Source organism: Mauremys reevesii, linkage group 4 (assembly GCF_016161935.1).
Source record: "Mauremys reevesii isolate NIE-2019 linkage group 4, ASM1616193v1, whole genome shotgun sequence".
In the NCBI taxonomy this organism is placed as follows: domain Eukaryota; kingdom Metazoa; phylum Chordata; order Testudines; family Geoemydidae; genus Mauremys; species Mauremys reevesii.
The window spans coordinates 21,626,716-21,650,869 of NC_052626.1; the positions used below are offsets into that span (position 1 = coordinate 21,626,716).

The following is a 24,154-nucleotide window of genomic DNA, read 5'->3' on the forward strand; positions in this document are numbered from 1 at the left end:
TATGGTTATGAGGCTGAAAATGTGTCCTCATGGCTTAAATCAAGCCCAGACAAAAACTCTCCAGGAGCAGAGGGGCAGTTCACACCTCATCAGGGCATGTATGGGACAAACCCAGCCCAGCCTCACAGGAACAAAGGACACTGGCCTAGACAACAAGGAAGGATCCCTTGGACTCTTGAGTGAATCACCCCCCCTTCCTTTGGTCAGTTTAGGACTGCGATAAGGTAATATTCACCTAACTCTGAAGGGGGCGGGGCAAAGCCAAGAGGGAAGAAAGGACATGATAAAAGGGAGAGACATTTGCCATGCTCCTCTTCTCGCTTCCACCTCCATCCATAGACATCACCACCCAGCAACTGAAGTGCTGATCAAAGGGGAGAGCCTGGCTGAAGGGTAACCAGCCAGCCTGTGGTGAGAAGCATCTAAGTTTGTAAGGGCATTGAAAATGTTAAGATCAGTTTAGAATGCGTTTTGCTTTTATTTCATTTGATCAAATCCGACTTGTTGTGCTTTGACTTATAATCTATCTTTGTAGTTAATAAACCTGTTTGTTTATTCTACCTGAAGCAGTGTGTTTGGTTTAGAGCATGTCAGAGCCTGGTACATATCAATTTCTTTGTTAAATAGACAAACTCATATAAGCTTGCAGCATCCAGCAGACATAACTGGACACTGAAAGACAGAGGTTCCAAGGGTTGTGTCTGGGACAGGAGATATTGGCTAGTGTCATTCAATTGCACAATCCAGGAGCATTACATGCCAGAGGCTGTACGTGAACAGCCCAGGAATGGGGGTTCTTACAGCAGACCACAGTAAGGCTGGCTCCTAGAGTCAAGGATTGGAGTGACCTAGCATATCTCCGGTCCAGATTACATGCCAGGGTAATGTCACAGCCTGGATCAACATTAAAGGCACAGGGGTGGAAGAGTAGAAAGAGGAAACTGAATAGGCAAATGTATCCTTTTGATATCTAACTGTAAAATAGTGTCCATTGCTGTATGCAGTGTAGTTGTAGCCATGTTGGTCCCAGGGTATTAGAGAGAGATTAGTGATATTAACTTGTCTTTCTCACTAACAAAAGTTAAAAGCAGGGCCACCGAGAGCAGGTTCAGACCCTGGTGGAAAAAAAATTTTCAGGCCCCCCAGCAAGGGCAGGGCGGGGCGGACTGGACCGTGCCAGGGAAGCCAGGCCCCAGGCCCCCTTCCGGACCACCAGACCCCAGTAATTTGTACTGGCTTCCCCACACCTCTCGTCAGCCCTGGTTAAAAGTAAAAGATATTACCTCACTCACCTTGTCTCTTAAAATGGATAAGAAATCTATTTCCTAATCTGACAAGATTGTAAAGCAGGGTGGTGCAGAATATTTTGTCCAAATGCTCAAGATTGAATTCTAGCACTGATATGATGCCTTAGGGTCAGGAGATTCAGTGTTGCCAACTTCTTTGATTTTAATCATGAGCCTGGCAACATTTGGGGGTTTGATTGGGTGAGAATGTCAGCTTGCATTTAAAAACAAACAAACAAACAAACAAGTTTCTAGTCCTCATGGTGCAGGAAAAAAAGCTTGAAAATGCTCCTTGAGTTTAACGCACAAGCCCAGAACCCTAAAGGCAATGAAAAAGAACCCCACCTGAATTTGGCTTTAAAATCATGAGATTTTAAAAAAAACCTCTCATGATTTAATGGGAGGAGGGGCTGATTCATCATTTCTGAACATTTGGGTTTGGCAATCCTGGAAATTTAAACTAGACCTTTTTTCTGAAATTGGAGACAGAGCCTGTTCATCCAGTGTGTGGCTATGCTGTTCTTTTGGCTGCAAATGTTTCCAAAAGAGACGTCTTTGTGGTGTACAAAGCAGTCATTCACATTTGATTTAGAACAGAAATAGCTGGCAAGAAGAAATTATCCAAAACTGAAAACCATGTCAACTTTAAAGTTGAGTATAAAATTATAGAGTCTCAGAAATGTAGGGATGTGAGGGACCTCAAGAACTCATCTAGTTAAGCCCCTGCACTGAGGCAGGACCAAGTAAATCTAAACCATCCCTGACATATGTTTGTCTAACCTGTTCTTATAAACCTCCAGTGATGGGAATTCCACAACCTCCCTTGGAAGCCTATTCCAGAGCTCCACTGGGGCAGTAATGGAGGCTGAGCCTCTCTAAACCTCATGCCTCAGGGGGAAAAGAGATGGAGTTGGGACAGAATGGGGATGGGGTATTGGGGAAGGGGTGGGGCTACAGGCAGAAGGGGCCAAACAGGGGAGGAGCTCCAGGCTCAGAGCTCCAGCCAGAGCTGAGACAGCTCTATTCATCCTCCATGGTCCCAGCTGGGGCCAAGCTCTCAGCTCCCTTCATGGCCTGGACCGAGCTTTCAGCCCCCACGCCTTGCCCAGGGTCGTGGTGGGGAGGGGCTGAGCTCTCAGGCCCCTCCTAACACTGTGGGCAGGGCCATAGGGGGGTGGGGCCTCAGCTGGAAGAGGCAGGGCAGGGGGCTAGCCTCCCCAAGGGGAAGCTTCACCTGCCACCCATGAGCTCAACTACCATTCTAGTTAGAAAGATTTTCCTAATATCTAACCTAAATCTCCCTTGCTGCAGATTAAGCCCATTGCTTCTTGTCCTACCTTTGGCAGACATGGAGAATAACCGAGTCATCTTCTTTATAACAGCCCTTAAAATATTTGCAGACTGTTATCAGGCTCCCCCTCAGGATTCTTTTCTCAAGATAAAAACTGGCCTTGTTCAATAACTGTTCCTCATAGGTTAGGTTTTCTAAACCTTTTATCATTTTTGTTGCTCTCCTCTGGACTTTCTACAATTTGTCCACATCTTTCTTAAAGAGTGGTATCTAGAACTGGACATGGCCCTTCAGCTGCAGCGATACCAAGCCAAATGGGACAATTACATCCCATCTCTTACATAGGGCTCCAGAATCTCTCTTAATATACCCCAGAATGAGATTAAACTTTTTTGCAATTGCATCACATTGTAGACTTATTCAGTTTGTGATCCACTATAACCCCACATCATTTTCTGTGGCATTACTGCCTGGCAAGTTATTCCCTCTTTTGTAGTTCTGCATTTGATTTTTCCTTCCTAAGTGACGTACTTTGCACTTGTCTTTATTTAATTTCTTCCTTCTGTTTTCAGACCAATTCTCTAATTTGTCAAGATAATTTTGAATGCCTCCCATCTCAGAATCACTCTCGAATTTTATAAGCAGACTCTCCACTCCATTTTCAAGTCAATGAAAATATTGACTAGTACCAAGCCCAGGACTGACCCTTGCTGGGCCTCCTAGATATGCCCTTCCTGCTTGACAGCAAACCATTGATAACTACTTTCTGAGTACAGTCTTTCAATCAGTTGTGTTCCCACCTTATAGTAATTTCATCTAGAGACCACATTTTCCTAGTTTGCTTATGACAGTGGTTCTCAAACTTTTTTTACTGATGGCCCCTTTCACATAGCAAGCTTCTGAGTGTACCCCCTGTTATAAATTAAAAACATGTTTTTTATATATTTAACACCATTATAAATGTTGGAGACAAAGTGGGGTTTGGAGTAGAGGCTGACAGCTTGTGACCCCCCATGTAATAGCCTCATGACCCCCTGAGGGGTCCCGACCCCCAGTGTGAGAACCCCGGTTTCTGAGAATGTCATGTGAGACTGTGTCAATAGGCTTACAAAATATCAAGATATATCATGTCTACTGCTTCCCCCCTAAACACTAGGCCAGTAAACCTGTCAAAGGAGGAAATAAGATTGGTTTGGCATGATTTGTTCTTGAAAAATCCATATTGGCTATTACTTATCATCCTATTATCCTCTAGGTGCTTACAAATTGATTGTTTAATATTTTGTTCCAGTATCCTTCCAAGTATGGAAGTGACTGGTCTAGAATTCCCCAGGACCTCTTTCTAAAGATCAGTATTGTGTTTGGCCTTCTTCGGCCCTCTGGGACCTCACCCATCCTCCATGAGTCCTCAAAGATAACCCCTCACAGTTCTGGGATTGTTTCAGCTAGTTCCTGTAGTATCAGAGGGTACATCTACCGCAGTAAAAGACTGGCAGCACAGCCATAGCTGGCCTGGGCCAGCTGCCTCAGGCGCACAGGGCTTGGCTGCAGGACTATAAAATTGCCGTGTAGATGTTTGGGCTCAGGGCTGGAACCCAGGCTCTGAGACCCCAAATGCCTAGACTGCAATTTTATAGGCCAGCAGCCTGAGCCCTGTGAGCCCAAGTCAGCTGACCCAGGTTCTGAAACTCAGTGCCTCAGGTTTTTATTGCTGGACAGACATAGCCCTAGGGTGCATTTCATCAGGCCCTGCCAACTTGAATACATCTAACTTATCTAAATATTCTTTTACCTATTATTTCTCTAATTTGGCTCACATTCCTTCCCCTTTGTTGATAATACTGTGTTAAGTATCTGGTCTTTCTAGTTTACCTTTTTAGTGAAGACTGAAGCAAAATAGGCATTTAAACACCTCAGCCTTCTTTATGTCATCCACTATTAGCTCTCCTTCCACACGAAGTAGGGGACCTACATTTTCCTTCATCTGGAGGATGGAGCAGGCACATCTCCAGGCTGTCTGCAACACTGTGCTCAGCCAGGCAGGACACCAGGACACCCATGCCCAGCTCCCCTCGGTGCTGACCCAGGGAGGTGGTGCTTCCCTGGCTTGGTTGGAGCCCAGCACCCCTCCGCGATGGGAAGTGAGTGAGCTGCGCTGCCCTCCACCCTCCAATGGGAAGCGGCACTGGCTGTGGAGCTCCTGCCTCCCGAGGTTGACACCGGCATAAAACAAGCTCCCCAGGCAGCTGCACCCCAAGCTGCTCTGCCTCCCCCGGCAGCAGCCCAGGCCTCTCCCCTTCCCCAGGGCCTCAACGGGGAAAGGACGGGACTATGTCCTGGGGGCAAGAAGCCCTGAGGAGGGGGCAGTAATGAGCAGGGAGGTGGGAAGGGGATAGTAAGGAATCTGAGGGGGGGTGCAGTGAGGAGCCCCTGGGTGTTAGGAGGGGACAGTAAGGTACCCAGGGAGCACTGAGGACCCAAGGAGGTGGGGGGCAGTGAGGAGCCCCGCAGCAGAACATAAGGCTGGGGCTGGACAGCAGTGTAAGGATGGGGAAGAGGTGGAGTGGGGGTGGGGCCTCAGGGGAACAGGCCTCAGGGGAGCCTTCTAGGGAGCTTCCAATGCTCTGTAACCTTCCCAAAGGAAAGACTCACATGCTGCCTATGCTCATGTCCCTTACTAGCTGTAACTCATTGTGTGCCTTAGCCGTTCTGATTTTATCCCTACATGCTTGTGCTGTTCTTTTGTACTCATCTTTAGCAATCTGTCCATGTTTCCACTTTTTGTAGATTCCTTTTTCATTTTCAGGACATTAAATGACCTGATGGAGCCATGTTGGCCTCTTACTGTTCCTCCTATCTTTCCTTCATACAGTTTGCTGTGGCTCCATTAATATTCTCTTTGATAAACTACCAGCTTTCCTGAACTTCTTTTCCCGTAGATTGTCTTCCCGTGGGGCCTTAAACTCAGAGAACTTGTAGGTAAAGTCTGCTTTTTCAAAAGTCCATAATACTTAGTCCTGCCTTGTGTGCAGGGGACTAGACTAGATGACCTCTCGAGCTCCCTTCCATTCCTGTGATTATCCTTATTACACTACTCTCACTCTTTTTCCTTTGAATCATGAAATCTTTCAGTTCATGAACATTTTCACCCAAATTGCTTTCAACCTTCAGATTTGCAACCATATCCTCCTTGTTGGTCAGAATCAAGTCTTAAAATGACTGTCCCCCTGGTTACTTCCTCTGCCTTCTGAAATAAAAAGTTGTCTCCAGTACATTATCAGAACGTATTGAACATTTTGTGTTTTGCCATATTAACTACCCAGATATCTGCTGGAAAAGTAAAGTCCCCCATTACTCCCAGGTCCCATGTTTAGGATATTTTTGTTATTTGATATAGAAATGTCTCCTCCACATCACCCCTGTTTCCCTCCCCACCCACCCCCACCTTTTATCTTCACCCAGAGACTTTCAACTGGTCTGCCTCGCCTCTCCTTCTGGACCTCAGAACACACGTATATATTCTGGATGTATAAAGCAACATCTCTTCCCTCTCCTCCCCCTCGACCCATATGACTCACTCCAACACCTCTAGCCAACAACAAGCGACATGAAAATTAGAATCCACCCACCTAGCCTGTGGACTGATCAAGAGAGAAATTATAAGTTCTGAGACAAAAAGACAAGTCCAATTATTCAAAGTGAGATGATGGAAATCATGGCTTAATATCATGAGGGATATTTCTGAGAACATTTCTGGAGTGTGGTATACAAAGAAGGGAGGTGAAACCTTATACCACTTCGCGTGGACTATACCATGAATGTTCGTGAAGAGATCGTGTAAATACAATCATTACATCAGTGGAGGCAATTGTATCAGTAATTAAAAACATTATTGCATTGAAATTTGAGATCAACAACTGTCAGCTTAGAGAAAAATATCTGTTTGCTCAGTCAAGCCAAACTTTTCCAAAGTAATGAAGTTGATAAAAATGAATTTTGGTGATACTAGCACCCAATGCTGTAAAGTGAGCACAGTTTCAGTGCTGTATGTCTCATTAAAATAGGTCTTTAATCCACAATGGAACAATCACAGATCTATTGCTGTAAGATTTTTACATATACACAAGGATAAAACTGATAACTTACAGATATTGCAGAAGCAGCCATTTAAAGTAATTCAGGATGAAGATATTTGTTTGAAACTTTTTTAGATATGCAAGGCATTATTTTGCTATGTTTAAAAAAGAAAGGCTTTAGTGAGTAATTTTGCACCATGATTAAACTTGTCCACTTCTAATAAAATGAGACAACTTCTGTTTCAACTTCAGTATTTGTTGTCTTCAACCCTCCACTCCCCAAAAACCGCAGTTGTCTATGCCCACGCATATTGATGAAGGCAACATTACCCAGCCAATAACTCATACACTTACAGTAGAACCTCAGAGTTATGAGCACCAGAATTACAAACTGACCAGTCAAACACACATCTCATTCGGAACCGGAAGTATGCAATCAGGCAGCAGCCAGGGGGTGGGGTGGGGTGGGGGAGGGGAAGAGAAGCAAATACAGTTCAGTACTATGTTAGATGTAAACTACTAAAAAAATAAAGGGAACGTTTAAAAATGATTTCACAAGATAAGGAAGCTTTCTGTCAGGGGTCGCTCTATGTTTTTTGCCGCCCCAAGCATGGCAGTCATGGAGCCTTTGGCAGCGTTTCTGTGGGAGGTCCGCTGGTCACGCGGATTCGGCAGCGTTTCTGCGGAAGGTCCAACGGTCACACGGATTCAGCGTACCCGCCGCCGAATTACTGCCGAAACCACGGGACCAGCAGACCTCCCACAGAAATGCCACTGAAGGCTCCCTGACTGCCGCCCTCACGACGACCGTCACGCCACCCCCTCCCCCGGCTTGCCGCCCCAGGCACGCGATTGCTGTGCTGGTGCCTGGAGCTGCCCCTGGTTTCTGTGATTCTTTCATTTAAATTAAGATGGTTAAAAGCAGCATTTTTGTTCTGCATAGTAAAATTTCAAAGCTGTATTACGTCAACGTGCAACTGTAAACTTTTGAAAGAACCATAATGTTTTGTTCAGAGATACGAACATTTCAGAGTTATGAACAACTTCCATTCCTAAGGTTGTTCATAACTGTGAGATACTGCTGTACTTTCCTTAAATCACATCTGAGTTAGTTCCATTTACAGCCAGTCAGGACATGTAATGTCAATAGCCTCAGTAGTTACCCAGCAGACCAAGTCCCTCATCCCTTTATACATGAGACTTGTGTAACTGATTACGGAAGGCTGGCACAGAGAGAGTTACCTCAAGGATGTTCACTCATGCACCCAACTCTGTCAGCTGGGGAATAGTGCTGGAAGTAGGGTGACCAGACAGCAAGTGTGAAAAATCAGAACAGGGGGTGTGGGGTAATAGGAGCCTATATAAGAAAAAGCCCCATAATATCAGGACTGTCCCTACAAAATCGGGACATCTGGTCACCCTAGCTGGAAGACAGCAGCCAAAAGCTAGAGAAAAAACAGGAGACAGTTGAGGGCTAGAAAAACTCTGTTCTTTTATCAATGGAACTGCAGTTTTGTCCCTATAGAAGAACTGGTAGCACAACTGCTAAAGGTGTGCAACCTGCTCCTTTGCAGAAACCCCTGTTTTGAGAGATTTACAACTAAGTAGATAAACTTGTATGCAGGCAGGGGCTTGGCTCCAGAGGGGCTGTCATATGGTATAATGCTCGATGTGTCATAAGAATATTATGCAAAGCCCTTCTGTTCTGCAGTCAGCACAAATGCTAGTACACATCAGTGGCATACGCCAGTGGATCTGTTCTGTCAATGGCTAGTTAAAATATTACTATGCAAAGCCAAGTTAAAATAGCAGGATCACCCTGAGGTGATAATAGGTTATATGGGGCCCTGGGCAAAGTCAGATATAGCAGGCCGGGAGGGTCTTTTTATACCTTGTACACCTGAGGTGGGTTAGGGAGCAAATGTTATCACAGCAGGTGTAAATGCAGAGCTTTTGCTTTTTGGTGTTGGACATAAGAGTACATGCAGTGTTAGTGTCCCTCCACTAGGAAGGTCACCTACATAAGGATTTCAGGAGCAAGCCTCAGTCAGCCAATGCTCACTATTGATACAAAGCACCAGCATTCAATGAGAAATGTGGTTCTCTCTGTGCCGCTAAGCCCTGGTCCCATTGACACCATACATAAGTGTAACTGCAGAGTAACATCAATGGCATTACCCTGGGTTTGCTCTAGTGTGAGATCAGGATTTGGTTCCCTGAGTCCGTGATTATTAAAGAAAACCCAGCTACAAGCTCCTTCACATAGCCCTGGTCTACACCGGGGGGCAGGGCCGGCTCCAGACACCAGCATTCCAAGCAGGTGCTTAGGGCGGCAATCTGCAAGGGGCGGCAGTCCGTGTGTTTTTGCTACCCCAAGCAGTGCGCCAAATTGCTGCCACGGACGGCGGGGGCAGTCCGTGTGCCCTTACGCTGGCACGGGCATTTCCACAGTGGCGGCAATTCGGCAGCAGCTTCTATGTTCAGCTGCCCATGGTGGCAATTCAGTGGCAGCTTCTATGTTCAGCTGCCCGCAGCGGCAATTTGGCAGCTTCTGTCTTTGCTGAAGACAGAAGCTGCCGCCGAATTGCCGCTGCCACGGAACACGTGTGCTACCCTAACGGCACATGGACTGCCCCCGCCGTCTGAAGCGGCAATTCAGTGCCCTGCAGGGCCGCCCAGAGGATTCCGGGGGCCTGGGGTCTTCGGCGGCGGGGGGCCCTTCCGTTCTGGGACCCGCCGCCAAAGTGTCCCGAAGACCCGCGGCAGGCCCCCCGCCGCCGCATTACCGCCGAAGCGGGACCCGCTGCCGAAGTGCAGCCCGGTCTTTGGCGGTAATTCGGGGGGGGGGGTCCCCACCGCGGGTCTTCGGGGCACTTTGGCGGCGGGTCCCGGAACGGAAGGGCCCCCCCCGCCGCCGAATTACCACCGAAGACCGGGCTGCACGTCAGCAGCGGGTCCCGCTGGCGGTATCGCCACTGGGGGTCCTTCCGCCCCAGAGCGAAGGACCCCTGCCGGCGAAGACCGGGAACGAAGACACTCCTGCGCCTCTTGCCCCGCCCCTCTGGGCGGCCCTGACCCTATCCACCCCAGAACACCCACAATCCAACCCCCATTCCCTGCCCCTGACCGCTCCCCAACCTCCGCCTCCCTGTGCCCTGACTGTCCCCAGGACTCCCTGCCCCTTAGCCAACCTCTCCGGCCCCGGCCCCAGCCTCTTACCCCCGGCTCCCTCCTCACCCGGAGCCTCAGCGCCTCGCCCGACAGCCACAGCGTGGCTCCAGCGGGGCCTGCTCCGTCCCGCTCCGAGCCATGTGGTGAGGGGGCGGGGCTGGGAGCTCCACGCCGAGCGGAGGCAGCTGAGCTCAGCCCGGAGCTCCCAACCCCGCCCCCTCCCCACGTGGCTCTGAGGGGGCGGGGCTCAGGGGCCCTGGCGGAGACACGCTGCGGCGCTGTCTGAGGGCAGCGCTTGATGTGCCAGGGCTCCAGGAGCGGGACGGAGGCGGGAGCCTCAGCTGTTCTCTTGGGGGCCCCTGCGGAGCCCGGGGCCCGGGGCAAATTGCCCCCTTTGCCCCCCCCCTCTGGACGGCCCTGGTGCCCTGCTTGGTGCGGCAAAAACAGTAGAGCCAGCCCTGCTGGGGTGAGGGGTGGAAATCGATCTAAGTTATGCAACTTCAGTAGCTGAAGTCGACCTACTTAGATCGACTTACCATGGTGTCTTTACCGCGGTGAGTCGACTGCTGCCACTCCCCTATTGACTCCACCTGCGCCTCTCGCGGCGCTGGAGTACAGGAGTTGACGGGAGAGTGCTCAGGGGTCGATTTATCGCTGCCTGCCTATCCAGTGGCTACTGCAGACATACCTTAAGTGTCTGTGGATTTGGGTTCTGTCTCTTTGCTCTTCCCTTCCTCCTTTATAGGACCTTGATTCTGCTTTTCACTGGCCATGTTTCACCCTCAGAACCATCTTCCAGATGTTTTCCATGTTCATGAGTTGGCAGTTTTATCTTCCTTAAAAACCTGCTCTCCTCTTTCAAGACATTTGCTCTTTTCTCCCTACCTGTATTCTCAGAGTCAGCCTCTTTCCCAATTGCTCTCTCCTCCCCCAACACCCAAACTTTTCACATATTTCTGTTTTGACCACTCATTTCCCCCTTAATTTCTTCTTTAAAAATTTCTCCCTCGGTCTCACAATCAACTCATTCTCTCTCACTTCCACCTTCTCTTCCCCCTCTCATCCCCATTTTGCCCATCTTTGACCTTCCATTTCCACCCAGCCCCCCTACCTCTGGGGGAATATTTGGGAGTGAGGAAAGACTAGGGGCTTGGCTACACTGGAGAGTTGCAGCGCTGGTGGAGGCTTTACAGCGCTGCAATTTAGGCCTGGTCTACACTGGGGGGGGGGGGGGTGTCGAACAAAGGTATGTGACTTCAGCTACGTGAATAGCGTAGCTGAAGTCGAACTACCTTAGTTCGACTGACTTACCCGTCCTGACACCGCGGGATCGAACTCCACGGCTCCCCCGTCAACTCCGCCACCGCCGTTCGCGGTGGTGGAGTTCTGGAGTCGACGGGAGCACATCCGGAGTTCGAACTATCGTGTCTAGATTAGATGTGATAGTTCGAACTCCGAGAAGTTGAACGCCACCCGTCGACCCGACGGGTAAGTATGGACCTACCCTAAGTAACTGTCCACACCTGCAAGGCACATCCAGCACTGCAACTCCCTGGCTGCAGCGCTGGCTGTACACCTGGTCTGCTTGGGGTATAATGAGTGCAGTGCTGGTGATGCAGCACTGCTCGTCAAGTGTGGCCACACACCAGCGCTGTTATTGGCCTCCAGGGTATTAGGAGATATCCCAGAATGCTTTTAACTAAATTACTCTCTTTGTTTTGTTATGATGCCTCTCTTTGTTTTGTTGTGAACTCGGGGCTCCAGGAGCTGCTTATCTGAAAAACAAATACAGCTCTTCTTTGCTGTGATCAATCTGTAACTGACTGTGAACAATCAGTTGAGATAACCCACTACCTTGCTGTGAATGAGTTAGGCAGGGGGATGAGTGTTTGCTTGAGGAGAGAAACAGCGGAGGGGAGGGGGAGAAAGGGAGTCCGTTGGAGCAGCTGCTTATCTGGTCTGCAGGCTATTTGCAGTTAAGAGTAAATGAGGGGTCGAGGAAATTTTCAGATTTTGCAAGGCAGGGAGACGACAGTGTCGGCTCCAAAAATCCACTCTCTCTCTCCCCCGCTCCCTGTCACACTCCACCCCACCCCCCTCTTTTGAAAAGCATGTTGCTGCCACTTGAACGCTGGGATAGCTGCCCATAATGCACCACTCCCAACAGCACTGCAAATGTGGCCACACTGCAGCGCTGGTAGCTGTGAGTGTGGCCACACACCAGCGCCTTCCCTACACAGCTGTACGAACACAGCTGTAACTCCCAGCGCTGCACATCTGCACGTGTAGCCAAGCCCTAGGTGAAGGTAAAGAAACCATTCTCCTTGGCTCTTCATACACACACCCTCTCTCTCCCCCCTCCTTCCATGCCCCCCAGGGCCGGCTCCAGGCACCAGCTTATCAACCAGGTGCTTAGGGCGGCAACTGTGGAGCGGGCGGTACTTTCAGGTATTCAGCAGCCATTCAACAGAGGGTCCCTCACTCCCGCTCGGAGCGAAGGACCTCCCACTGAATTGCCGCAGATCGCGATCACGACTCCCCCCCCCCCTTTTTTTTTTTTGGCTGCTTGGGGCAGCAAAACCCCTGGAGCCAGCCCTGATGCCCCCTAGCTCTTTTATCTATTTGCTCTGCCCTCATTTTTGTGCTCTCTCTCAGTCCAAAGCATTTTTCCTCTCTCTGTTCCCCCGCCCCATTCTTTTCCCCTGGCATTTTCCCCTCCTTTCCCCTCTCGCTATATCTAAGGGGGCTGGGGAGCGTTCAGAGCATTCTGCTGAATGCGCTACCGTCAGTAGAACTGAATCCCCTCTCAGCTCAAGAAGCTAACCCCTCTCTGCTGTGTGCATGTGTGTCACTCCACAGAGCATACATGCAGACAGAGTGCAGCAGTGACAATGAAGAGCACCTCCAGTGTGGCCCCCCCCCCCCCACAATTAAAAGAAAGAGGTCAGGTAATTAACAGCAGGACAGATCTCTCCCACTAGTGTTCTCCTCCTCCCTGCTCAGAGCACAGGGCTTTTTTCACTTGCCAGCCCTAGGTGGACTCCACAGTTGGACTCCTGGGACCCCTTCAATCCCAAGTCAAACACTCTCCATATGCCCAGGAAGGACCAGCCATGCTCAGTATCCACAAGGGGGAGAGTCTGAAGACACCCCAGCCAATATTACTGAAGTCTCAGTAAGGGGAAAGAAACAATAGCAAGAATTTCCAGAGTTAAGGCTGCTGCTCTCGTCTCAGCTCACCCTCCTGTCCTTGTTATGGCTGGCATCCAGCTTCAGGCCCAGAGATAGCCTGACCTAGGAGCAGAGTTGTATTTATACATCCTGGAATGAATTCACTAAGACTTAATATTAATTAAAGCACTAACAGCTTTATTTATGTTAATAATATAAATATGGTTTTCATTAGTTCTAGTTAAAACTGGAGAAAGAAGAGGATATATGACTCTTAGGAATTTAGTGACTCCCATGGGGGGGGGGGGGAAGAGAAGAGATTTTTGGTATCTGGAGTTGTGTAACAGATGTTATTCTGTTCTCTGTGCTGTTTTTCCACATAGAAGAGGCTCCACTAGAACTGGGGAGGAAGTGAGAGTTTCCCCCTCTCATGAATAATTGAGATATCAAAAAATTTCCCCATGGTGAATCAGGATAAAAAAAAAGTGTTTGTGAACTGAAAAAATCCAAAAAAAATTGTTTAAGTCAAACAAAACATTGATAGTTTAGAGATGTTTTGTTTAAATGTGAATGGCTTTTAAATGAACAAGGTTTTTTGTTGTTGTTGTTTTTTAACATTAGCTTAAATTTTGAAACAAAAGTTATTTTGAAGTGGAAAAACTGATTTTTTCCATTTCAAAAATGTCAAAACAAGACATTGAGAATTTCAAAACCATTTTTTTTTCTTTCAAAAAAGTGAAAATCCAGTTGAAATATTCATCAAAACTGATCTTTCGTGGGAACAGTTTCTACAAATCAGCATCTTTTGACAGAAACAATATTGAGTTGGAAAATTCCCATCCAGCTCCTCTCCATGCTTCTCACAGGGGCAGTCTTGAGGCAGCCATTTTGTGCGGTCAGTTGAGATACAGAATGTTACAGAGCAAGTAAATATGTAATTCCTCCCCACTCTGAGCCATCCCACCACACCCCAGGCATGCTCGCTCTCTCACTCATAGGTGATAGGAGAGTGCAGAGATAGCCATTGGTTAGGGTTTCCCCCACAAATAAGGAGCAATCTAAAATGACTTATTTTAGCATAAGGAAAGTCAAGAACAAATGAAGGTAAAGTCTCCTTCCTAGAACAGACAGGCTGCCCCTTTCCTCCACTACAAACAGTGACTCTGAGAACAAAATGGCTGCCCCATCCATACACCAGCAGAGTTCTTACACACTTCTGGCACAGAGCAATAGTAAATGAAGGCATCTGAAATGTTGTAGCTACCTATGCCACAGCAATCTCAAGTCTCCAAGGAAAAGGCAGGTAGCACCACACAATACATCTGTACCGTAGCAGTGGATTTTAGCAACAGATACACAGGGAGGAGCCAGGGCACAAACACTGTGAGGAGGCTGAGGCTTAGTGCGGGGGCGGGGGGGGGGGAGGAGAACTAGAATGAAAAGATGGGTTGTCCCCTCTTTTGTGATTTTTCCTCTAAGATACCTGGGAAGGCTCAAGAGCTCATTTGCTAATGACTGGGGCTTTCCTCTGCAGGGAAAAGAGGAGACAGATATTTGTATGTCTGAAGGATTAGGGGAGCTTCTAGTCTGATTTAGGAATGGTTTACCAATGGGGGGGCGGGAACCCACACATAGCTGTTCTGGGAAATGAATGGGTACAAAGCAGCAGATGAATGAATTTAATAGGGAGTAAAACCAACAGGGTGCCATCAACATGAAACTAAATACCCATGGAAGCCAAGGGGGGAAAAAATACTTAACCTTCCTTTAGGTTTTTTGAACTACCCCAGAATTCCATAGCAGGGATATAATTTTCTATTTCAAGCCAAAGGATGTTCCAGAATGCCTGCAGAAAGATGTATCATCTATTAAATTCTATAGGATTTTTCTATAAAAGAAAGCCCCTCAGAAGAGAGGTGAGAAATGAAGGGCTAGAGTTACAGACACCATATACAGGGCCAAGTTTTCAGACCTGCCCTCTAGTTTTGTAGATGTAACCATTTTTGCTCCCCAAAATAGGAACGCAGCCATTTTGTGCCCAGCCACTTGTGAGCATAAATCACATACTCTTCCCCCGTCACACATACCCCACCTGAGCTGACCTGGCAGCTTTTGCCTATGCAAGACAGTTGCATGTCTATTTTCTCACCCAGAACTAGCTGTGCATGCAGAAATGGAACACAGCAAGCAGAAGCTCCCTGGCAGTCTAGCCACAGGGAGAGTATTTTTGAGATGCTGAAGGGAAAAGGCCCCTTTGCACTGGGGTGCCCACTTGCCAGTGGTGAGTATTAACCATAAGCTGCTATATCAATTAATGCAAGTCAGCAATATAAACCCTGTGGGAGGTTGGAGCTGGTATAGAGGCTTCACTCCACCTCCTCATTCACAAAACCTGACAAAGAAGGTATTTCTGGGTGAAATGACACATGGCTGGTACATATTATAGTAACTGGGTCTATAAGTTTACCCTAATTGTAAGCTCATCTGTGAAAAGTAAGTAAAAGTTCATAAAATCTCACAATAACCTACAACAGGTATCGGCAACCTTTGGCACATGGCTCACCAGGGTAAGCACCCTGGTGGGCTGGCTTGTTTGTTTACCTGCCGCGTCGCAGGTTTGGCCGATCGCGGCTCCCACTGGCCGCAGTTCGCTCTCCCAGGCCAATGGGGGTGGCGGGAAGCGGTGGCCTACACATCCCTCGGCCAGCACTGCTTCCCACCACCCCCATTAGCCTGGAGCTGTGGGCCACAGCCAGTGGAAGCCACGATCAGCCGAACCTGCGGATGCGGCAGGTAAACAAGCCAGCCCACCAGGGTGCTTACCCTGGCGAGCCACATGCCAAAGGTTGCCGATCCCTGACCTACAACAATAAATGTTCATGGGAAAAGGCGCAAAAGAGGGACAAAAACTGAACTAACAAAAAGGCCTACTACTATAATTCAAGGACTGTGTTAAAATCATGCTGAATAGACAAGAAACGTGTGGGACAGAAAAATCAATACAGCAAAAATGGTGTCAGATATGAGGTCTTATTGGTAAAGAAAATAATGAGGTGATGGGCTATTCCACTCCCTTTTGGAGTTCATAAGGGACAGAGACTTTTGGAGGAAAATTAACAACAGAAGCAGCTATCTGCCAACAACCACCGCAACAAGCTTTACCCTCATGGCTGCCACACCCTCATCTCCTGCAACCCCAGAAACTACCACAACACTACTGGGCCTTCATTGTGCTAGTTCTGAGAGATAGTCTCACCAGGCCAAGCCACAAAAAAAAAACAAAAATAAGAACACCCCAAACACCACCACCTCCTCCACCAGCTTAATTCCAACCACTAGCTGTGAGCCTGTCATTTACCTCTTTGTATGTCTCGATCCCGTTATTTCTTTCCTTCCTACCTCTCTGTCTTTTTGCCTTTTGTTTAATAATAGTGGCCCAGCTGGCCAAGAACATAGCTTTGCAAAATGCACAAACAGAAAGAGGCAGCCCTCAGCAATGCCCCAACCAGCTCAGTAATGATACAAGTTGCTAGAGCTCAGAATGGCTAACAAGACTGCGTACCACACACGTGGTTCTCCCCCACTGAGGTTACAAATAAAATGCAGAAGCTGCATTTTTAAAAATCTCTCTCTCTCCCCTCTTGCGCACATTTGTCTTACTTTATCTTTTAGGAAACACACACAGACTGCAACAGCAGCTTCAGCCCATTTCAGCTAACTTCATTTTCCCCCTGTCCCAGAATGTTCCCTCAGCTACACACTGTGCCACACTGCATGGCCCATTTGGGTGGTCTCATACTCACAGTCTACACAAATCCATTTATTTTCCTCATGTTCTGCTATTCCTAGCATAGCCAAACATAACATAACATAGACATGGGTCAGGGGACATCTTCTACCTAACCTGTTCTACCACACCCAGCTCACTCTCTGAAGCCCCCTCTCACCACCTGTTCCTACCAATTCTGTATCTTCCCTTATTAAGCTCATTAGCCCAATCATCAACAATCTCCTCCAGAACTGGTTAATTGCCACCAGTTAAATCTGTAATCTTCTCTGTTAGGCAATTACCTAAGTGACCAGGGTGCTACAGTTAGCACTCTGTCACAGCCCCAAAAAGGACAATTATTATCCTTAATATCATCTAAAAGACTGTCAAATAACAGGGTTTCCTTTTGATAGCTCTCCAGATGGGGGAAAGTAAACAAGGAATGTTGTTAAAACAAAAGCCTGACTTAATACTTTACACTTCAAATGCTTTATCTGTTTTCTTTTTTCCTGTATCTTTAAAAAAAGGTTTTAAAGATTTTTAATGGTGTATTTGCCATGGTACTAAGCAGGCTGAGATCTCTGTATGCCTAACCCTGAATCTTGTTTAACACTGTTTAATATTGGACAGTCAGAGGATCATGTTAACACCTTTGACTGTTTAGGCCCATATATCTCATCAAAATTAATACAACATTTCTGACATCCCAGGCTGGGTCTAAAGGGTTAATACATATGCAGGAGTTGGTATCTTAGCAAACAATCATTTTCAAAGTTGGTTTAAAACAAGCGTTTGTTTTAAAATCCTGAAATGTGTTAAGCTTGTTTGGAACAAGCATGCAAAACAAACTGTTTTTTGCTTTAAAAATAAGTTGAACAATTGCTTTAAAGTTGTTATTTTTGTAACAACTTCCTTTTGTTTTGTTTTAAGGTTTGTCATTTCTGTAACTGGTAATAATTTTGAGAGGTTTAAGAAAAAAGTATTTTTAAGAAAAAGCAAAAGTGGTAAAAATAAAATGTTTTAAATTGTTGCTAAAGCAGACTTAAGTTCCTAAAGGTTAAGTTGCTAAAGCAGACATTTACTAAAATAATGTCATGGGTAAACCTTCTTCCCAACCTTGTTAACAACATGCCAGCTTCATTCAGGGCTGCTCCTGCATTAACTGTAAATTAAGTTTCAAACCACCTGAACGAAAAGCTGTTGCAAACTTTTTTGTACTTTTGGTGACTGTTTTGTTTCTGCAATGTTTTCTTTCCTTCTTGTTTTTGCAATTATGTTGTTTTTACAATTTTTTTCCTGTTTTGTTTTTGATGTCAGCAATTTTTGTTATCATTGTCCTTGTGCACATAAAACAGCCTGATGCTAGTGTTGCAGGTTAAATCCCCATGGGGGGCTAAGTTGCCACAATGGCCATGTTGTCCACACAAATGTCAGTGGTGACACAGTTGGGTAGGGTCTGTCAGAGACTAAAAATACCTGCAAATTTTTACTGCCTTTGGGGATTGAAAATGGCTCATCAGTGCAAAAGTGCTTCCAAAGAAACATCATCTTATTGCTTCTTTGTTTCAAAAAAAAAAGGGGGGGGGCAATATGGTGAGGTAAAAATGCCATGCGGGCTAAAAAATTCTCCAAGTAAGCAAGTTTAACCACTAGTGTGTAAAGTTGTCACAGTTTGTGCAAAGGTACTCCGTTAAATGTATGAATGGCAAAAAGAAGGGTAAAGGTTTTTTTCCAGTTTTACCCATTCTGGGCATACAGCCAAAGAAGTAATAAAAGCTGGTTTGTTTTTAAATATCTTACAAACTTATAACAGCAGCAGCTCAGGGTTTGTTTTAGCAGCAAATAGAGTCAGTTGTAAGTCCTTCGCTTGTTAACATCTAGAAGGTTTAACTGCAATTTTTGTAACATCTAATCACATACAATTTGTAAATCCCAATTTAAGAATAAAAATTTTGCAAACCTTAAAATATAACCAAATGCCATTTTCTTTTTCTTTGTGTCTATGTGCTTAAATTATAATACGGTTTTTATTCTAGGAACTGTAATTTTATGGACCAATGTCCTATGGTGAATTGGTTTGTGAAAGAAAGGGATTACGTTGTAATAACTGGGGTTAGAAATTTACCCTAATTGTAAAACTCAAGTGAGCAGAAGTTCATAAAGTCTCACAATAACCTATAACAATAAATGTTAATGGGAAAAGGTGCAAAAGGAAAACAAAAAACCTGAATTAATACAAACAAAAAGGCCTAAGAATCTAATTCAAAGATTTTGTTAAAATCATGCCTGGTAAACAAGAAGAGTATGGGACTAAAAATTAATAAACCAAAATTGGTGTGCTGGATATTAGGTCTTATCGGTAAACAAAATAACTAGGGATGGGCTATTCCACCCATCATTCCCTTTTGAGGTTGTTGGGTTTTTTTTTAAGACTTTCAGAGAAAAATTAGCAGATGCAGCAACTGTCTGCCAACAACTGCTGCAGCAAGCTTTACCATCCTGGCTGCCACCCCCACTGTCTCCTGGCACCCCAAAATCTACCATGAGACTTTTGGGCCTTCAGTGTCCTAATCCTAAAATGTGTCCTGACCAGACTAGGCTAAAGAAAGGGACTCAGCATTGCCAGCTCAACCAGCTCCAGATAAATCCCAACCACCACCTGGAATGTGAGACTTTGTTACTCTCCCTTTTGTGTCCTTTTCTCACTTATTTCTTGTTTGTCCTACCTCTCTCCTTTTAGCTGGCCAAGACTATATTTTGCAAAGCTGCTTTAAGAGTGAAACCAGAAAAAGACAGCTAACAGCAATGCCCTAAACAGCCCGGTTTTTGTACAAGTTTCCAGGAGTCAGAGAAGTAATAATACTATGTGCCAGGCCTGAGCCTGGCTGTGAGGCAGTGACTACAACCGGAAACAGAAGTTTCTATCTCTGCTCTTCTTTTCTCTCCCCTCGTGTGTGTTTGTTTTGTTTTGTCTTTTAGGGAAGGGAATCAGATTACAGCAATAACAGCTCCAACCCATCTCAACTGGCTTCTCTTTTCCCTAAAAAGGACAATTACTATAGTTAATTCCAGCTAAAAAACGGTCAAATGGTCAAAAAACTCTCCTCAGCTAGAGGGAAAGAAAACAAGAAATAAAACCCTACTTAATATTTTATCTTTTAAATGCTTTACATGTTTTTCCTTTTTTTCTCTGTCTCTTTAAGAAAAGATTTAAAAGATTTTTAATGGTGTCTCTGTATACCAAACCTTGTTTAACCCTGTTTAATGTTGGACAACAAGAGGGTCACATTAACACCTTTTGACCCTTCCTTCAAAATTAATACAACAATATGCTCTGGCTCTCTCTGTCCCTGGCTGGAGGAACGAACGGTTGGGGCTGTGCACAGGTGGGTGTATGTAAGAACATCCTTCAACATGCATTAACTCATGTTGGGGATGGGACTGGGCTGCAATAGCCAATGGATCCAGGGGCCACCAAAGTGGCTTAGAATGATCATTACCACCCATGTTCTGCTCCTAGTGCAGCTCAGCTGATCCTGAGAATCTTGCCCAATAGAACAACCCACATGAGGGAGGATTTGCCAGATCAGACTCAGAGTTTTTAATATGCTCATAGGTGTACTTAAAAAAAGTGAAATTATTGCCCCTACTCACGGCAGTTGTCCTTTAACAAGTTACACCACACTAGTTATCTGACTGCTATTAGGTTTCCAACCCACTTCTTCCCCAACACCACACCTGTCACCAGCTGACTGGAATCTGAGCCAACAGTGAGTTCAGCTGTTTGATTTCATTTCGGTTCCCACCCCTACCTCGTGTTACTGGAAACAACTTTATCAGCATATTGCTAATATTGATTCTCTCCCTGGGATTCAGCATGTTATTTCTTGGACCCTTCTTTGTTTCTTCTGAACTGATTTAAAAGGTTACATCATGTAAATACTACAATGCAGCAATGTTGCTGCAAGATTCCCAATAGAAGAGTCAGCCTAGTCATTAATCTAACAGCAGGTGTGGGGGAAGGAATACCATGAGGCTTCTTTAAATTGCTCTTTGCTTTTCCTCCTGCTCCCTCAAGGAGGCACTTTCTCTTGGGTGCAGTGATGAAATACAGAAAATCTTTGCTTCAGCTGAGTCTCTGTGTGGCAGGAATACAGGAGGGCCCGATCTTGTGCTGAGCACTGTCATTGGCTTCAGGAGGAGTTGAAAGCACCATTGCAGCCCTTTGCAGGTTCAGACTCAGTTTTACTAAGGTCCAAAAAAAAACCCAAGCAAACAAAAATGTGGCCACCAGAGAGCCGTTCCACCACATGCTCTAAAGTTAGAGCTAAGGAAGGAGAGGGAACCAGCATCCCAGAGCCTACCTGATTACTGACAATTAAAATACACAGTGTTCCAGCATGAAACAATTCTAAAGAAAAACAGCCCATGCTAATTGAGCAGGTAGATAAACTGCAGCCGTGGGTGCTGCCAGCCAAGAAGGCAGAGTTCTGGAAAGGGAGCTGGATGCCAGGAACGGGGTCAATAGAATGTGTTATGGAAATGCTGGGACCATCTGAGGCTGGGGGAGGCGGCCAGCTGCACCAACTCCTTACAGACCCTTTTGCAATCATTGCTCTCAGGCAGAGCTTGCTGGAAAATGGAGGGTTGTTCCCACAGAACATTTTGTTGGAAACAAAATTCTTTTTTCACAAAATTTTCAGTGGAAAATTTTGACTTTCTGTTGAAAGACCTAAATCTCTAATGCTGATTATTTTTAGATCAACATTCAGTTTGCTGATGAAAAAATCAGACAGCTTGAGGAAAGCTGACACACTCCGTGAAAATTTTTTTGCATCAAAAAAACTTTTTGACAGACATTTGGGGGTTGACACAAAATTTCCAACCAACTGCACTAGGCAGTGGTGCCTAGTGACTAGCGCACTGGAATGGGAAACAATGCCTGCTGGGTGACCTTGGGCAAATCACTTCCCGGTCTTGAGCCTCAGCTTCCCCAGCTGTAAAATGGGGATACTGATCTCCTTTGTAAAGCACTTTGAGATCTGCTATGTTAGTGCTCAGTGTGGTTATTATTTTCACAGGCTCTGTCCCTACATGGAGCCTTCAACTTGCAGCTTGCACTTGAAATCACTTCTCAGGTGTGCTCAGCATAGGCCTGAGTGAACCTCACCTTTCCTGCTAACTGTAATTAATACCTATACTGAAGGGAAATAAGACTCAAAGACCAGTAGCTGAGTGGCAGTGCTGCTGGATTGCTCGTGGGGTCTTACTCGGAAGGCTGGTAGGTACTGAGATTGCTGCGGAGGTGTTGCACTGGGGAATGGCAAGAGAGCCTCATGCCACTGAATAGCCACCTCACCTCTATAGCAAATGAAGGAACACTTTTACCTGTTCTTGACTGCTGTGAATTACAGTCCTGACAGGGGCTTGAGCATAGGAGGATAAAATAATGAAAATAGGGGAGGGGCAGGCATTTACAGATCTACATCAGGATGAACAACGCCAAGTACAAGGTGATCACTGAGGTACCACAGAGATGAGTGCAGTATAAGAACCTGAATAGATAGGCCCAACTCCTATAGATCAGGCAGGTGGACAAAGAAAAGGCATTTTGTGGACTGCTCTGTCTCCAGGAGCTGTGCAAGCTGCACCTCTTTCATCACTATTAACAATATGCCATAATGAGGCAGTACAAGGAGCAGTTTGCTCTCTCAGCTACCAGGGGCAGTGAGAAGCAGGGAAGGGGAAGAGGTTGGCTGGAATCAGAAAGCAACAAAGTAGTGGGACAGAATATATAGATAGATAAAGACACTATAAACTGTACCTAAGACGACCCAGTAGACAACAGACAGCTCATTCATTGATGCTCAGGTACTTACATATAATACACAGTCTTACAATAAAAGTACTGTAGATGGATGTGAACTTATCATTCTAGACAAACAGAGATTTATTTATTTTGCTTTCTTTGCTGCAACACAGAAAAGAATGTAGAACGCTGACATTTCAGATGAGAGGAGTGCTCCCTTTGTTTTGCTTTACAAGATACTGTGGTGCTTCTGAAACCTGGGGCATGCAATCATCCCTTTATCACAGTTAACTAGTGAAAAAGACAGGTTCCTATTGAAATGCTATTGCTAAAAGTGGTGAAGTATGATTTTTAACCAGCAAATTGCAGCCCAGGTTATAAAGGCAGGTCTAGAGGAAGTGGGTGCGTTTTCACTGAGTCAGTACGAGAGGGTAACTGTAGGAGGCTAGTTTAAATAAAGCCAAGGGGCTGAGTGGTGAGTTCTGAACTGTATGAGCCTTTGTGGCTGAGTTAGTTACATTTATAACTGCACCCAATCACTGTGCTGGCTGGCTTTTTTGTTGTGAGTCAACTTTCTATTGTAGTGACTAGGATATATTGCTCCCTCTGCTGGATGGACTCAGACCCGCTTGTGCGTTCTGGTATTGACTGAGAAAAGCAGCTGCCCTTAGCAAGTCCCACACCAGAGAACTGCTGGAGAAACAGTTGCCTGGCACTTCCTGAAGATCTAGACCTGTGATTCTCAGCGAGGGGTTATGTATCCCCCCGGGGGGTTCGCGGAGGTCTTCCAGGGGGTACAGCAACTCATCTAAATATTTGACTAATTTTAAAACAGGCTACATGAAAAGCACCAGCCGGGTCAGTACAAACTAAAATTTCACACAATGACTTGTTACATTGCTCTATATACTATGCACTGAAATGTAAGTATAAAATTTATACCCCCAGTTGATTTATTGTATAATTATATGGTAAAAATTAGACACACCGCATTTTTTTCAGTAATAGCGTGCTGTGACACTTTTGTATTTTTGTCTGATTTTGTAAGCAAGTAGTTTTAAAGTGAAGTGAAACTAGGGGTACACAAGACAAATCAGACTCCTGAAAGGGGTACAGTAATCTGGAAAGATTGAGAGCCACTGATCTAGAGGAGGTCACCTGACCTTGGAAGCCCTGGGGGACAGGAGCATGGACACCCCAAAACAGAAAAGGAGTGTCAAGGCCTGGAGTGAAAGGACATGGGGGAAGAGAGAGGAGATGGGATTTTTCTTGGGGATTTAGGATAGACACCTTATGGGTCAGGTTCATAACCAGCAGTGTCGGTTTCAGTTCGTATCGCCCATATGACCTGACCCCAATCTGGCTTACACAGGCCCTTGTGAAATTCCTAACCAGTGTTGCCAACTGGGGCTTCAAGGAAAACCCCAAAGATTGCATTGTAATGATCTTGGGGTTCATTAAGCAACAAACCAGTGGATGAGAAAGGAATAAAACTTTTAATAAAACAAACTAGAGAGCTTCTGTGGTGAACTGCTGTACACAGCTACAGTGTTCTCAACACAAGCTTCTAGGGCACATCTC

General features: G+C 45.9%; 1 long non-coding RNA gene across 1 annotated transcript in view; it reads right to left on the minus strand.

The window, feature by feature from the left end:
* The window catches only part of LOC120405352, a 39,843-nt gene extending 22,907 nt beyond the window's left edge, over positions 1 to 16,936 (minus strand). The window contains exon 1 of the long non-coding RNA XR_005598517.1: positions 16,799 to 16,936. This is a non-coding gene — a long non-coding RNA (uncharacterized LOC120405352). The remainder of the gene's footprint in view (positions 1 to 16,798) is intronic.
* Between the last annotated feature and the right edge of the window lie 7,218 nt (positions 16,937 to 24,154).